Source organism: Dasypus novemcinctus, chromosome X (genome assembly GCF_030445035.2).
Source record: "Dasypus novemcinctus isolate mDasNov1 chromosome X, mDasNov1.1.hap2, whole genome shotgun sequence".
Classification (NCBI taxonomy): Eukaryota; Metazoa; Chordata; class Mammalia; order Cingulata; family Dasypodidae; genus Dasypus; species Dasypus novemcinctus.
The window spans coordinates 115,424,811-115,442,501 of record NC_080704.1 but is presented as its reverse complement, the minus strand read 5'-3'; positions in this window follow the sequence as shown (position 1 = coordinate 115,442,501).

Below are 17,691 nucleotides of genomic sequence, written 5' to 3'. Positions count from 1 at the left end.
ATGGGAGCAGGCCATAATGCCAATTGTGTTTGTTTAAGTTCTACTCACATTACTCTGGTAATTATTGCTCCACTTGGTATATTCTTCATACAGCCAGCATGCTACAGCACCACTGGTCCTAGAGAGAGGACAGGAAGTTTGGCTCCAGTGTTTCACCAGCCTAGTGCAAAGTGCCCTTCAGTACCATGAAACAAAGCCAGTCTGGAGGCAATGTCCATTGTAAATCTCACAATATCGAGCCATTGCTGGCTGCTGCAGGAGTCCAAAACTGCAATGTACTTTCCATCCACTTAAGGGGCATGACCAGAGATGTGGTAGATACCATTATTGTTTTAGGGATCATAGTGACTGATCTAGTCACTAAGTGAAATGGAGAGGCACCATGTATGGTACTGGGGGCTTGGTTTGAATGCACAAGAGTTTGACAATACTGACGTCTCTCTCTTTTAATTTTTATATACTTTCTAAATGCTTCTGTATCAGTTTGATATTATTTATGAATTCCAAAAAGAGATATGGGTTATGTTTGTGAACTGGTCTGTTCCTCTGGGAGTGATACCCTTAGATTGTATTAGATTCAGCTGAGATGTCTTTGATTAAATTATTTTAAGATTAGGACTTTGATTCAACCATGTCAGTAGTGTTGAATCATCTTAAGTCCCTGCCCCCTTGGTGGGCTATACAAATGGACACTCACTCAAGAAGACACATGGAAGAAGGCATGGAAGAGGAGAGGACTTGGTCATTGCAGTCCTGCCATATGACAGAAAGGAGAAAGCTCAAAGAGCTAAAGCCCTGGGAAGAGCTGAGCCATTCACCTGCTAGTTTGCAGCTGGAGATCAGAGCACTGAACAGCTGAGAAGACCTGGAAAGAAATGAGCCCTCCAGCCTACAGCTGAAATCAGAAGAAGCTGGGCACATGGAGCCTTAAGAGGAAGGCTGAACTCTCACAGAGATCATCAACCATCTTGCTTCAACACATAGCAACAGATTTTGGTGAGAAAATATCTCTTATGGTACTATGAGTTGGACTCTTTAGGACCTTGTAACTGTAAGCTTTAACCCCAAATAAATACTCTTTATAAAAGCCAACAGATTTCTGCTACTTTACATCAGCACACCTTTTTGATGACTTTTATAGCTTCCAATGCAGTCTATAACATATCAAGTGAACTTAACTATTTTTAGCACTTTACTTTTACACCTTTACCATGATTATGCTAATTAACAGGTATTTTACTTTAGCAGTATAGGAAAAATCTAGTCTCCATTATTTTATGAAAACCTAAATTGTCTTCCCCCTACAACACCTTAACAGGCAGATTGAAGTGGCCTCTGACAGGTTTCTCTGTTATGAAGTTACTTTTTGTTACCAATATCAATTTGGTTTCTATTTAACAATGGCTTCCTGGAATTAGCCATGTAAACATTTCAGTCTAGAAAATGCTTTTGCAAACTTCCTATAACCAACCATAACCACATAGACTATTTACTTTTATCTTTAAATAAGCTTATTAAATTACAGTTGGCAACCAATGAAATTTACTTTTATCCATTTGAGTCTTGCCTTACATCCCTTACTCTGTTTTGTGAAAACTAGTCATTTTAGTTTAGGACAGATCTATATTTTCTTCTTTAACTTAATTTCATTAAACATGAATTTACAATTTTCATCTTAAAGATTTAATACATAAAATGCTAATTTTTAAATTAGTATTGAAGCAGGCTAGTAAGATAGGGAATCAATAGATGGATCTGGAACCTGGCAGAGAGTTCACATGGATATCAATAACCCCCAAGATGGCTGCTGTAAGACCCTCCCCAAGATCCTGCAATTCAGAGCAAAGACTTCTGGAAGCCAGGAGAAGCCCGGGATATTCCCCCAAAGACTTTATTATTGGGCCTTCATGGGGGATTGATAGGTAGGGTAATCAACCAAAACAGCAAACAGCTATAACTCCTCACATGCCATTAGCAAAGGGGTGGAATAATTAATGGTTCAAAAACCAGGCACAAGGCCTGAACACACTCTCTCACCTCTGGACCTCGACTCTGGCTGCCTTTTGCCCCCCCCCCCCCCCCCCCCCCCCCCGCCATTTGGATCACTATGCAAGTAAACATGGGGATTTGTAATCTATAATGGGGAATTATAGCCTGTAAATCAGCCTTCTTTACCACTTTTCAGCTCCTTCCTCTTCACCTGGAACCCATGGTCTCTTATTTTCTCCCATTTCTCGTCCTTCGCTGCCTGAATAAATTACTGGCCTAACTCACCTGACGTGTTCTTGAAACTGATTTCTGCAGCATAGTCAAGACCCTAAACAAAATCCAGTAACAGTATCCTATAAACCTAGGGAGATTACACTCAATCCAAATAAAATTGACACAATTATAGTTTATTCAAGAAATGTTCTTTTTCCTTCCTCCACAGGAAGCTAAAACCTCCTTTTTAAAAACAAGATAATAAAATTGTGAATAACCTTAAAAGCATATCTACACTGTAACCCTGTAGTTTTATACAAGAATTTCATTCTTTTTAGTTATTGGTTTACAACTGAATTGATTCCAATGCTTTAAAATGCAATCGACAGCATTTTCCTTTACTTTAGACCTTCACTTATTTCCCATTTTGACTTTGACAGTCCTGACACTAGACCATAAGCAAAGGCAAGCTCAGTTTAGGAGCATACACAAGGGTGAGCATAGACTTGAAGTAACCATAAACAAAGGTAAATTTAATTTAGAAGTACCATCACAATAGCAAGTCTAAGGACAAAGTTAGTCACAAAATAACCATAAACAAAGGTCAATTCAGTTTACGATTACCATCACAATAGTAAGTATAGTCTAAATCCAGTCAGTTTCAGCAATATCAGTTTCTGATATTATCGTTTTGCTGTTTTATAATATAAAGGCATTTATAAAATACTTTTGTCTTAACTTTTAGTTACAGTTTCTAGTATGTATTTATTTCAAAACAAATTGGGCACTTTTTATTTTATTTTTTATTTATTTATTTTTTAAAGATTTATTTATTTATTTAATTCCCCCCCCCCTCCCCTGGTTGTCTGTTCTTGGTGTCTTTTTGCTGCGTCTTGTTTCTTTGTCCGCTTCTGTTGTCGTCAGCGGCACGGGAAGTGTGGGCGGCGCCATTTCTGGGCAGGCTGCTCTTTCTTTTCACGCTGGGCGGCTTTCCTCACGGGCGCACTCCTTGCGCATGGGGCTCCCCTACGCGGGGGACACCCTTGCGTGGCAGGGCACTCCTTGCGCGCATCAGCACTGCGCATGGCCAGCTCCACACGGGTCAAGGAGGCCCGGGGTTTGAACCGCGGACCTCCCATATGGTAGACGGACGCCCTAACCACTGGGCCAAAGTCTGTTTCCTGGCACTTTTTAAATTAACTAAGCAACTAAAACTATTTTATTAGTAACATTAACGTTGCTAAGTTTTTCCATTTTTCCAGCAGTTGAGATAATTCCACTTGTGATTTTTTTTACAAATCAAGTACAATTGCAAAATAGTATTGAAATGTAAAGACTCATCTTTAGGTCACTTTTAGATTTCTCATCTTAAAATACAAAACAGGCGAATCCTGAATCTGATTTATGAGCTCCTAGACATGAGCTGACTGACAAAATTAAAATAAGCACAGATTAGATCAGAAGAATTTTACACATTTACTTAGCATAGGAAAAGACCCATCTTTAGAATCACCTTCACACAAAGCGCCCAGTGTCTGCCCACAGCAGAAATCTTGATTGGAACCTCTAGTTTCACTCCTCTGGGGAAATCCCTGGGAAGCTGCTATGCACGGAGTTGAGGGATCCAGGGAAGCCTTGCAGCCGTTGAGACACAAAATGGGGCTGCTCCAGGGACTGCATCCCCATTACCTACCTCTTGCAAAAGCAAAAAGTCCTGTGGGCTTTTTTGCTGAAAGGAGTGTTGAAAAGGGATTGGCTAGGAACTAGGAGGTCATTCTCCAGGAACTTTTTAATCATGGGCCAGGGCCTTTAACAGCTTCCTCCTTGAGGGGGTATCCGTAATTGAGGGCTTATGAGGAGTTTTCCTATTCTACAGGGAGAGGTTTAGTAAACAACCCAGATCCTGATTCTCCATTCACCCCCTAATTTAGGCATGACTGAGGCCAGAGAGGTCTGGAGTAGAAGATCAAGACCAAGTAAATGGCTCTAATGTTAATTAAGAAATTAGCAATCTTAACTGCGGCATCAAGGATCTTCTGAGGCTCCTCCAGGTGATGGTTTGCTTACCAGGGAGCCATGCCTGGTCGTTAGCCCTTCGGTCCTCCCCTGGGTCAAGGCCCTGGCGGGTTCTGGCCGTAAGGCACCTTGTAGTCAACCGCCTGCCTCTCCACACTTGAAGCAGGTTCCTGCTGACATGGAGCCTGGCTTCGGGTGGCCTTGAGGTGACAGGCTGCCTTTAATGGTGGCAGTAAAAAGATGAGCCTGTTTCTGGGCCCTTTGCCTGCTGCTCCTTACCTGTTTTGTTTCTTCTTGGCAGCATGGTCTCAATTGTTGAAAACTGCAAAGGCTGTTTCTAAAATGGAGTTGGTGGAAGTTTGGGGACCCAGGGAAAATGTTTGCAGCTTCCTACGAATATCCAAGGCAGACTGGCTAATAAAGTGAGTTCCTAGGAAGATCTGTCCATCTCTAGAGTCAGTATCTACAAGAGGGTATGTTTTATTGCCTCTACCAGCTATTCTTGAAATAAGGCTGGGTTTCTATGTTCTGCCTCTGAGTAACTTCCCTGAGCTTATTGTAATTGACTGGTAGTGTACTTCCTGTAAGAAATAAATCTTCTTCTAGAAGAAAATAAGGCTCACTCAATTGTGGAGAAGAAAATAATTTATTCTCAATCTTGCAAAAAGGGGTGCACAACCAGAAAACATGACTGGCACCCCAAACAAAGAAAAATGACACAATTTATACCCCTAAGCCTAGCATGCAAACCCTTCTTCCTCTGTTTCTCCATAGACTGGATATTTCAGAAGTTACAACCTATCTGAGAAGGTCTAACTTTCCTGCACAAGAGTTTGTGATTAACCGCTTCCCCCATCACATTCCAACCATTTTAGTTTTCACCTGCTCCGCTTTGCCAAATAAGGAATGGAATTTAGTGCTGCATTGGTAAATTTTTTTTTTAAAGATTTATTTATTTATTTAATTCCCCTCGCTCCCCCGGTTGTCTGTTCTCTGTGTCTATTTGCTGCAAGTCTTGTTTCTTTGTCTGCTTCTGTTGTCGTCAGCGGCAGGGGAAGTGTGTGTGGCGCCATTCCTGGGCAGGCTGCACTTTCTTTTCACGCTGGGCGGCTCTCCTTACGGGCGCACTCCTTGCGCGTGGGGCTCCCCTACGCGGGGGACACCCCTGCATGGCACGGCACTCCTTGCGTGCATCAGCACTGCGCATGGGCTGCATTGGTATTGACTTAGCTCTTTCTTGGACATCTTCTTTACTGCCCATAGGACTGGCTTAAAGTGGTTTCTTTTGTTCCTGCTTAACCCGGGAGTAGGAGACTGAGGCAGTAGGCAGCCAGGTTACTTTAATTTTTCGTTCCTTTATGTGAAAACTAAACTAATCTTTATTTCTTACATTCTTCATCCCTTTGAGTAGACATGTGACCACATGGTCTCTGGCCCTCAGATCTGCCTGTTCCCTTCTTCCCTCTTACAAAGGAGGTTTAACTGAAATTCAGGGTCCCATACAGAGGCCATTCTTGACTGTCCTCTAATTTGTACTATAGCCACATTGTGTGGCAGGAAATGATTTTTCAGGCCATCAGTAAGCAGTAGGCAGGTTGTTCCAATTCCTGAGAAGACACCCCAATGGAGAGTCTGCTGGAATGCTGGAGAAGCCACCCATTATCCTAGGGGAGGATAAACACGTTTGTTCATCAGCCTTAGTGGCATTCCACTCTTAGACCTGACCAACGGAAATTGCTCACCAGGGGTCAGGAGCCCTACTCATCAAACCAATGTTCTTGGGAATCAAGATCCTTGCTCTATGGGCATCCCGAGGGCCTCAGAGATCTTGGCAGAAGTCTGGGTCCTGTTCCCAGACCAAAGCTACCAAGCCAGACTTCCTCCCTAGGAAAGAGACTGGCTAGGGACCCTTCTTTCAGCCTACTTTTTCAAAAGTCTTTGGAAGTGGCCATGAGAGAAAGCTCATTTTATGATCATTGCCAGGGACTGAGTTTTGTAGGTAAACTAGACATTAAGCAGCATCTTAAGAAGCTAGAGACAGATTGTTCTGTGACTTGCAGGCAAACAGCCTCAGGGGCCCTGGAGGTAATGGTAATGAATTAACCAGAATCTCAGGGCCTCCAGAGGTCTGAAGAAGGAACAAGCCACCAGCCATGGCCAAGGGTGGGAGTCTCTGGGGCCTTGCTAATAAGGCAAAAGAGGGTACAGACAGGCTCTGATTAAAAGCCTAGACTCATCAGTCTTCCTCGGGTATTAGGGAGCATTACTTGCCTCTGTCTCCTGGCTGACTCTCAAATATGTTAGCAGAACTCTCTGGGTTCTGGGTTTCTAGACTCTTGGCTACAAGAAAGAATTCAGAGATGTGCCAGTTTAATGAGACCCATAAAAAGAATTTATTAAGAAATGAGAAAAAGTGATAGCATACACCCAAGACATGGTACAGGTAGGTGTACTACAGGGTGACTGTGCCTATATTTAACATTTAATGAAACAACATTTTGCATAATAAATGGTTATTTTACTGTGGTAATATACTAGTAACATATAATTTACCCTTTTAACAACATACAAGTCCATGGCATTTCATAATTTCACAATGATTAAGTGGTTTTAAACAAAACAAAGGGTGGTGGTGGCCCATTTGGGGTGGTGGCCAATAACGGAACTCCGGTGGCCTTCACTGTACTCAAGGTCCAAAGGAAGTGAAATTACGATGTTGCATTGCTTCAGATCCAGTGCTGGTTGAGGTACAGGTAATACTGAGACAGCTGATGGCTCTGGTTTGTAGGCACTGAGGTGAGTGCAGATACCTTTAGTTCACTCAAAATAAGGTATAAGTGAATGTTGAGTCCAGTTATTTCCTTCCAAAAAGCCCAGCCACACACTATTATGAACCTCAGAGGTTAATGATTGCTCCACATGTCTTGTTTCCTCATCTGTAAAATGGAGTAGTAGTAGTTGCAGAGGTGTCAGGAGGATTAAATATATGTATAATGCATTAGCATAGCACCTGAAACATAATATGTTCTCAATAGATGGTGGCCATTATCATCACTATTTCTAGGACTTATCTACTCTGCCTTCTATTAGAATTATGAGAACAGTGGTCATATCCCCTCTCTTCAATTGAAAGCTTATTAAGGGCAGGGACTGTGCTCATTCATCTTTGTACACTCTGTAAGGCCCAGCACATAGTAGGATGTGTATACATCTTTGTTGAATATAATCTTTCTTCCTTTTTGTCCACCTCCTCTTTCCTCCAACCCTAACTAGGGTCTACATGGGGAAGTATGGCTGTTAAGGACATTGGTTTTGGTTTTGGGGTCAGAGAGATATAGGTTTACATTTCAGCTCTGCCACCTACTACCTGTGTGATCTTCAGCAAATTGCTTGACAACTCTGAGTCTCATATATAACATAGAGAGAATAAATATCTATTTTATAAGATTTTAGAGAGATTAAATGAGAAAATATAGTAAAGTTTAATGCTTGGCACAAAAGTGCTTGAACAGTAATAATTCCTCTTGCTATTTGTATTGTTTTTGTAGTTTTTAAATTTTTTTATATCTTTTTTAAAGATACATAGATCACACAAAATGTTGTATTAAAATATATGAGGTTCCCATATACCCCACTCTCACCACACCCGCAGTCCTCCAACATCAACAACCTCTTTCATCAGTGTGGTACATTCATTGCATTTGATGAATACATTTTGGAGTACTGCTACACCACATGGATTATAGTTGATATTGTAGTTTATACTTTCCCCCAGTCCATTCAGTGGGTTATGGTGGGATATATGTTGTTCTGCATCTGTCCCTGCAATATCATTCAGGACAACTCCAAGTCCCCAAAATGCCCCCATATCACACCTCCTTATCCCTCTCCCTGAATTCAGCAACTCCCATGTCCACTGCCTCCACATCAGTGATAACAATTTCTTCCATTGCTAGAGTCACAATAGTTCTATAGTAGAATAACAGTAAGTCTGCTCTAATCCATATTTTATTCCTCCATCCTGAGGATTGTTGTTGTTTTGCTTCCATTGTTATTATTATCTTTTTCTTTTGGGAAAGGAGGCACACCCTCCAAGTCCATTCTTATGGAGATTAAAGGACAGCTTGATGAGAGGGAATGTGATACAGTCACACTAGGGAATGGAACATGTTACTGTACCTCAAACTTCTTCAGGAAAGATATCCTGGAGAAGAAAGTTGGAAAAGCAAGAAAGAGACAAGTGAGCAAGAGAAACTGAACCAGCAGTAAATAAAACTGGGAAGTAGGTGATGTTCGTTTGGGGTATCCTCCTCCATCACCAGGTCTTTATATCTCTCTTTTCAATTTAGTTCCCACCTCCATTGAGCCTAAGGGCCAAAGGCACTTACTGAGGTGCCCAGACCAGGACTGCCTTGTTGCCAGCCCATTCTCCTAAACTCTCACTTCTCCTTTTCTCCCCACCAAAACTCACTTGTTCTGTATGTTCTAGTGAGAAGGTGTAGTGATTGGTTCTTGGGAACCAATCAGGAGCTAATTTGTTAATGTAATCTGAGGTCAGAAGGTAAGGCTTCTTTTTTCCTCACTGCACAGTGCTTTTGAGCACCTTAACTCACAGGAGAGACTGACTTGTGGTGAAAATTGCATGCCTTTGGGAGAGAAGACAGATCTTTGGGCAGGAAAACCTTTCCCATGCTGCACAGGTAACTTCGTATTCAGCCCTTGGATAGAGTTAGCCTTAAACAGAAGAAAAGGAAAATGAACTGAAATGGGCAGTGATCACCTTCAGTATCCTCAAAATGGTAACAATCACAATAAACACCTCAAAGCTGCAGCTGCCCGCTTTAGGATTCACACATAGTCCTCATTGACAGTACCTCTTGGGACCCTTTCTTGAGACTTCCCTAACTTCTGCCTTCTGTTTCCTCCTGCAGTTGCTACCAAGTGGTAGACCAGACCACCATGCCCATTGTGGGCCTGCTTCTCTCCCTTTACCACTAATGGAGATATCTTGAGCACCTACTATGTGTAAGGTCCTGTCTTCCCCTCCTGGCTACTACTGAGATTTTACAATGTGTGGGTCGTTTATGCACAAATGTGCCCTAGTTATTGTACAGAAAGAGACATACTTGGGCTATTTATCCAAGGAAAGAGATCACTTTCAAATAATTTATCTCACTTAGATATAGCCACCTGGCTTCTTTAAAAAAAAAAAAGCATGGAAGTGTGGCCATTGGGGTCATTGATCAATGCACAAGGCTCCAGATAGAAGTAGTGCTGGACCCTGGGCCAGGGCTCTGTTGCAATTGTGGCAGGCAACTGGACATGAGAAACAGCTTCCTGCACCACTCCAAGGGAACCAGTTCCATTGGGAGAGCTACGACAAGAAGGTGAAGCAGGAAGTCAAGAAGAAGGTTAGGAGACAGCACATGCCTGCAAGTGACCTGCAGGTGTACTTGCCGCTACACTATGTGGAGTCTCATGAAAGCAGTGCTAGTGGCAGCCCTGGGCTGGAGCTTTCTGGACCTCAGCTCTTCTGCCTGAATACAGGGCCAACAACAGAGAGGTAACCTCTGTTATTGTGTATCAAAACAACGATACTGAAAAGGTGAGGAGGTATCATCGGCATACATGCTTCTGGATCCACCCATGCAAGAGGTTCTCAAGTTGAGCATCCAAAAAGAGGCTACAAAACCACAGAGTCAACACTTACCAGGCTGAACACATTTTCTCCAGCCTGGTTTTGTGGCAGCACTTGAAAGAATTCTGCTCAGGGAACTCACTGCTCATTTGGACAGCCAGAAACTGTCTGTGCTGATGTTAAGATCCTCTCTACTTCCTTCCCCTCCAAACTGCTGCTTCCACAGGAGAATATTGCATAACTACTCCTGGCCACATCCCTTGAAGCTTTTCTTTACTGTAAGTTGGCCCATTTTGACCAGCCTAATATTCTGGAACTTTTTGAAAATTTTGTTCACCTAGGGCTTGGTGTTCTGGAAGCAGATACTCTGGGGAGAGCTGGGGTTTGTGAAGTCCGGTGCCGACATGCTGCCTTCTCACTGAGGTCATATGTGGTGGCACTCCTGGCTGCTATTGTTCCACCAAGCCCCATGTTTGTTGTTTTATGGTTCATTTATTTTGTGTTTGTGCTTTCATCCAAAACCAGTTTTCCTAGATCTTTAATTCAGCGCTGTTTCTTTGTTCTTTCCTTTCTTTCATCTTTTTGCCTCAGGTAAAATCCATCAGTTCTCCTCCTGCCCCCACCCTCACGTGCCTGCCCCTCTCTATGCCAATACTTTAAGAGCCTTACCAAAGTTGTGGCACCTCCAGCTGTTCAGGGCTTGCAGCTGGGGTGTTCTAAGAATCTACCTTTCTCACAAATTCTCCAGGTAATTCTAATGCCAATAAAGTAGGAGACATTTCATTTTTTTAGAAGATTTATTTATTTATTTAATTTCTCTCCCCTTCCCCCCACCCCCACCCCAGTTGTCTGTCCTCTGTGTCCATTTACTGCATGTTCTTCTTTGTCTGCTTCTGTTTCAGCAGCACAGGAATCTGTGTTTCTTTTTGTTGCATCATCTTGTTGTGTCAGCTCTCTGTGTGTGCAGAGCCATTCCTGGGCAAGCTGAACTTTCTTTAGCACTGGGCAGCTCTCCTTATGGGGTGCACTCCTTGCGCATGGGGCTCCCCTAAGCAGGGACACCCCGCGTGGCAGGGCACTCCTTGCGCGCATCAGCACTGTGCATAGGCCAGCTGCACCCAGGTCAAGGAGGCCCCGGGTTTGAACCGTAGAGCTCCCATGTGGTAGACGGACGCCCTAATCACTGGGCCAAGTCCACTTCCCTAGATCTTTCATTTTTGAAGCCTACTTGTAAACATGTGCCCCTCCCCTCCCATGAGTTTTGCAAGTTTCTTGCATGCTCCTACCTATCAGTGTCTGGATAAGAGTCCTAAGAAGAAGACACTGGAGCTTAACTGCAAGGATTTCTTGCAGCAAATCTTATATTTTTAGGACTATGGAATTCTAACTTTGACCTTATCCCTAGCTGGAAACAGAATATCCCTTGTTCAGAGTAAACGGGAATTGTCAAAAGAAGCTTGAAACTGACTCACCAAATGTAGTTTAATAGTCTTGAACATGCATACAGAAGGAAATCGAACACTAGCAACAATTGCCTGTTTGGAGTTCTAATTAGGAAAAAAAGTCCTGAACAATGCCCCAAAGGAAATGAAATAAGCCTCTCTTGACCATCCCCTCCATTCTTCAATGCTTTCTCATTTCTTACCTGGCAAGTGTGTATAAACCAAGATCCTTGGAATAAATATTTCCCCAGGAATATAGCTGCTTTCACCTAGTGAACAGTTTTCCTAATGCTGGGCTGAGCTAAAGGTCTGGGAAATCTACAAGATACCCTAAATACCAAGACTTAGAGTCAATTCTGTTTTCCAGAAAGTTGACCTAACCTCAGTGACTTGAAAAGTGAGGTTTAAGTGAGCCTGTGAGAGCACTGCGATTTCCTGAAACCAAATCCTCAGAAGTTCTCTATATCAGATCTGAAGATCAGTCTTACTCTTCCATCTCTTTTAACAGTTTTTCTCATATGCTACGCATGAAAGTACTGTTGGTTTGTGCCCTACACCCCTGAAAATTTAACTTCTCAGAAATGGGGTAAAGCAACTACTTAAACTACACCATTAAAACATGGCAAGTCACAGCTTTCAGTGCCAGAAGAATGTTGGGAAAGTGAGTGAGGTGGATAATTGAGAAGGACCTGGTGGTGAAGGTGGGCAGGAACCAAACCACTCCTAACCCAAGGTGCTGGCTCAAGGTTAAATGCCTTCAATTTTCCAGTCTTGGGCTCAATTCTACTTTTAAAGGAGAATGTGCTTGGCATTTGCTTGGAAGTACCTTTTAACTTGCAATATTAACTATCCTCCAAAACCTCATGGGTCAAGGAGTCTCTACCAAACTCCAACCTAATTCTTCCTGCATGTCAGAGGACCAATAATTTTAGTCTTCTAGCTCCACAACAGATTTTTATAACTTGGAACATAGGATTTCACTGGAACTCTTAGGCATCCTAGTCTGGAAATGCTTTTTGAATCTGTCTTCTCACAACAGGATCTCCTGTTTCTTGGTTTTATTATAGAATTTACAAACAAGACCAGAAGTGGAATTTGGGATTATGGCACCTGAACTTTTAGCCTCCTTTCCCATTTCTTGAGAAGGGAAAAAGAAGGCAGTGTTTAGTGTATCTATCGTATCCTTTTTTGTGTTCATCATGTAATCCTCACAAAGATCCTCTTAGCATGAGACTAAGAGGGAGCACCTTACTTTTAAACTTTTTTTTCTTGAGGAATTTTGCTTATGAAGTGTATATAAAATATTTTCTATGTAAGAAAGCATTCTAATTCTTAGCTAATTTATTCAGTATGACTATATAAAGCATTAAGCATGGTACTTTAATGCGAGGTTGACTTCAGAGCTGGCCCAATCAAGGTTTATACACACATTTCTGTGATGGTGCTATTACTGCATATATACCTGAAAGGCTGCCCCTCATCTGGTGTCCAAAGTGGTTCTATCCAGTTTATTCACCAAAACTTGCCTCTATTCATTTTTCTGCTGTTTTCAAAAATTATTGCTTTGCCATCAAAGAGCATGTTTGAATATTTCCTACAGGCGCTAAAGATGCCCCAAAGAGGACTGTCTCATGCTGCACATTGCAGTGGCAACAGTGTTGGGCTAAGTGGAGCCTTCGAGCAGGCTGCTTCAGAATCAAAACTCATTTGACTAGATTAGTTCTTGGCTGTCAAAAAAAAATTCTGGTAGCCTGATAGATTTATCTCATGCCCACCCAAAATGGAACATTCTTCATTTACTGAGGGTAAGTTCTATGTTTCCTGGGTCACAGAGGGAGATGCTTCCACCAGAGGGAAACTGGTGTTTTCAGAGTTTTGGGTTGTGCAAGAGTAAAGCTCATCCAGCCATTAAAACCAACATGGGCAATAACAAATGTTTTCCTGCAGAAGAACTTCTCTGAAAGGTAAATTCATTCTATATGGTTTATTCTGAGGGGCACAGTCAACTAGAGATTAGCCCACGCAGTCTGGAAGAAGTCTTTTGGGGTGGTAAGTATTCAACCTGCTGTGCATTTGGTAGGGTCTGTGAAAGATAGGGTAGTGGAACCCCAGCTCTTTCACAAATCTAAATGAGACCTTTGTGTGTAGAAAGAAGAATAAAGACAGATGACTTTCCTACCTCTGAACCTTCTCTTTGTAGAATTATCATGGGATGTTAACAATTATTTGTAATTTTTAAGCTCCCTCCTTGAATTCTTGTCCTCAAACACACAGAATCAGATAGCCAAGAAGACATGGGCACCTGCCCTGATTTCCCTAGTATTTTTACTGTTTTGCTATTTTTACAGCAAAAAAACCCACAAAGGGTGCTAACGCTAGGGCGAGCAGTCAGGCTTGCTTGCTGTGGACTGAAGGGTGGCCTAGAAATTTCAGTGTTAAAACCAGGAGAACAATGCTAAGCATGCGCTTCTCTGGAGAACATTATTTTCCCAGTCATTTATACTAAACAATTCTATAAGATATTTTCCCTTTAAATTGATTTCCTCTTGCTACTTCTAGTTTTTTCTTTCAAATCCAAGTATATTACATAGCTTGGAATTCTGTTTCCTCATCATGTTCCCAAATTTATTTGGTTTTCTCATAAAAGGGCCTTGTTTTGTCATTTCTTGGCTTTTAGAAATTTAAAGCCATCTGCACAGTTGAAAAAAAATCTTCTAGCTCTTCAGAGTTCAGTAGATGATATTATAAAATGCTACATTTTGAAGGAAATATGTTCAAATAATGGTAGAATACTCATATAGACCAGCAGTTAATTCAGCTGTGCCAATTGGTAACACAATTTTTTTCAGATTGATCCCTAAATTAAGTATCAAAGTTTAAATGCTTATCTTCGTTTATTATGAAGAAATTATGTCTCATTTTATTTCAGTTTCAAAATATTTAAAAGTTTAACATTTCTACTCCTTTAAATTCCAGAAAACTCTTTAAAAAAAGAGAGGTATAATTTACAAATAAAATATAAATGACTGGACAACCAGTAAGATGGCGGCAGAGTAAGGAGCTCCTAGAGCCAGCTCCTGCTACAGAGCAGTTAGTAAACACCCAGAACTATCTGGAGCTAGCTGAAGGACCGTTTGGGGGGCTCCAGGAGACCAGAAGAGCATCCTGTAACATCCTTGAAGGAATGGAAGAAGGAAACTGCCCATCTGCAGAGAAGATTCATAAGTAGAGTGCTGCACGCCATGGAGGCCAGTGCCCATCCTCCCCTGGAGGCACAAGTCACCTCTGGAGCTATTCTGCAGTTGGATTTAGAAGCTCCACTTCCCAAAAACAGGGGAGGAAGAGACAGTTGGGCAACAACTTCAGCTACTGATTAGTAAATATGGCGGGCTAACATATAATCCTAAGAACAGCTAAAGTTTGAAGTGTCCAAGTCAGAAAGAAGCTGGTAGCCACCAACTTAACTCCATGCCTGGCATGAGGGGAAGTGGAGTGGAATGAAAATCACAGTGCTCGTAGGAAATGGCTTCTTTCAATCCAGGTCATCTTGCAGCTCTAGTACAAGCCCCAGCCCCACCTCTGGCAGAGAGGAAGCTGGGCGGACCTGCACCATACTCTCTGGGAAATTACAGGCCAAGCCGTGGAGGCCAGTGATTATCCTATTTGGTAGTGCAAGCTGCCCCAGGAGCTATTCTTTGACTATAATTGGAAGCTCCATTTCCCAAAAACAGGGTAGGAAGAGATGGTTGGCCACTGATTTCAGCTACTAATTAGTAGACTCAGCTGGCTAACGTATAATAAACTTAGGAACAGCTAGGGTGTGAATCTGTCCAAGTCAGAAAGAGGCTGGTGGCTGCCATTTTGACTCTGCCCCCAGCATGAGGGGATGCCCAGCAGACCAAAAATCACAGTGATGGTAGGAATTGGATTCTTTCACCCAGATCAGCCTGCAGCCCTAGGCTAGGCTTCAGCCCCACCTCTGGTAGGGAGGAGGCCGGCCAACCCTGCAAAAGCTTCTCCAGGTAACTGCAGGTACCTTTGGCTGGCACAGACTGAATAATCAGAAGTCTACCAGGGCAACTTTGGTCATCTTGGACCTGCACTGCATAGATTGCTGCCCACACCTGCAGCTCCATCCTCACCTCAGGCAGGGGAGAAAGGGGTATGAAGCTTCATTAGTCTTTCTGGGCAGTTACAGTTTAGGACCACACAACTTGGATTATTCCACACAGCTGTGACTCTCTCCCTACCCTGGCAAAGGAGAAAGTTGGAAGAAGCTTCATTGGTTCCTGGGACAATGATGGCAGATTGAGCCTTCATAGCTTATAGCACCAACTATATCCTTGTCTCCTACTGCACAACCAGCAAAGGAGAAAGGGCAAGAAAGCCCTAAACTAAAGAGAAAAACTGCACCCAGAATAAATACTCTAGTAAGTCAGATGCCAAGGCACCAACAAAAAATTACAATCCACACCAAGAAACAGGAAAATATGGTCCAGTTAAAGGAACAAGCCTTCATATGACATAAAGGAGTTGAGACAACTAGTCAAGGATTTTCAAACACATCTCCTTAATAAATTCAATGAGATGGCTAAAGAGATTAAGGATATTAAGAAGAACAGATGAACACAAAGAAGAATTTGAAAACATACATAGAAAAATAGCAGATCATATGGGAATGAAAAGCACAATAAATGAAAATTTAAAAACACTGGAATCATAGAATAGAAGATTTGAAGAGGCAGAAGAAAGAATTGATGAGCTTGAAGAAATAGCCTCTGAAAGTGAACATGCAAAAGAACAGATGAAGAAAAGTATGGAAAAAAAATTGAACAAGGTCTCAGGAAACTAAATGACAGCAAAAGACATGGGACATGTGGACCATTGACTATGAGGTGCAGAGGTGACCAAAGATGTACTTACCAAATCCAATGGATGTGTCATGATGATGGGAACGAGTGTTGCTGGGGGGGGGGGGGGGGAGAGGTGGGGTGGGGGGGGGGTGGGGTTGAATGGGACCTCACATATATATTTTTAATGTAATATTATTACAAAATCAATAAAAAAATGTAAAAAAAAAAAAAGAAATGGAATTTGGAATGACTTTTAATAATTAAAAATGAAAGAGCATATTTTTGATGCACTTAAATACCATTATCTTATAATGGAATAAAATAATATTTTGAGAAGATGGAAATTGAACTGGAACCTATAAATGGCCATATTTTATAAAAGAGAGTTAATAAAAAAAGCAATTCATTACATTCCATAAAAGTATAGTTCTACAGTTCTAGGTTTATAAAATAATAACAGGAAATTACCAATATGTTCATAAATAAGAAATTGTGTGTATGGATTATGGCAACAAAATAAATGGAATAGTTTGTTACTCTTAAAAAAAAAAAAAAAAAGACATGGGACATGTGTCATGGGTGTCCCAGAAGGAGAAGAGAAGGGAAAAAGGCAGAAGGAATATTTGAAGAAATAATGGTAGAAAATTTACCAACCCTACTGAAGAACATAGATATCCATGTCCAAGAAGCACAGTGATGGGGGATGCATGGAAGGATACATATAAGGTATATAAATGTGTTCAAATGTTCATGGGGCATTGTCACGGTGGGTGGAGACTCACACAATACCTGAGATAATATTGAATTCCCACCCTGGAGAGCTCTGCCACATTCTCTAATGGAGAAGCAACAATCCCCCAAGTGCAGGGACAATGACTGGTGAAGGAAGATGGTCTATGGATGGGCCCTTGATACTGATGACTCTGCTTGTGAGCGTTTGCTCTTGAAATTGAAACTTAGCCTAGTGTTGTGGGATGCCTAAGAGTTGCCTCCTGGGAGCCTCCTTTTTGCTCAAATGTGGCCTCTCTCTAAGCCGAACTCAGCATATAAATGCACTACCTACCCCCAGCATGGGACACGACTCCCAGGGATGAGCCTCTCTGGAACTGAGGGATTACTACCAAGCACCAACTAGCAATGCAACTGGAAAAAGATCTCAAATAAAAGGGGCAAAAGGTAAGACAAATGAGTTTATAAGATTAAGAGGCTTCAATGTGAGTTGGGAGGTCATCCCAGAGATAACACTTTATGCACATCTTAGCAGGATCTCATAGACTACAAAAGTGGATACTATTCCCAATAGTGGGGGTCCTGAAGGCTCTGGAGACACCCAGGTACTACGGTCAGGGAAGATACCTCCAGAGTTTGGTGCCTTACCAGTAAGCCCTACTTTGGAGTTTGTTCTTCCGAGAGCGACAGAGTTGGACTCATTATGGCTTCCCTAAACATGGCTTATCTGTCCCTTCTATTTAAACCTATACTTGGTGCTGGAGTTTGTAGGAGTATGTCCAAGAGACTTGACTCTCTGGGCTGTCCATGT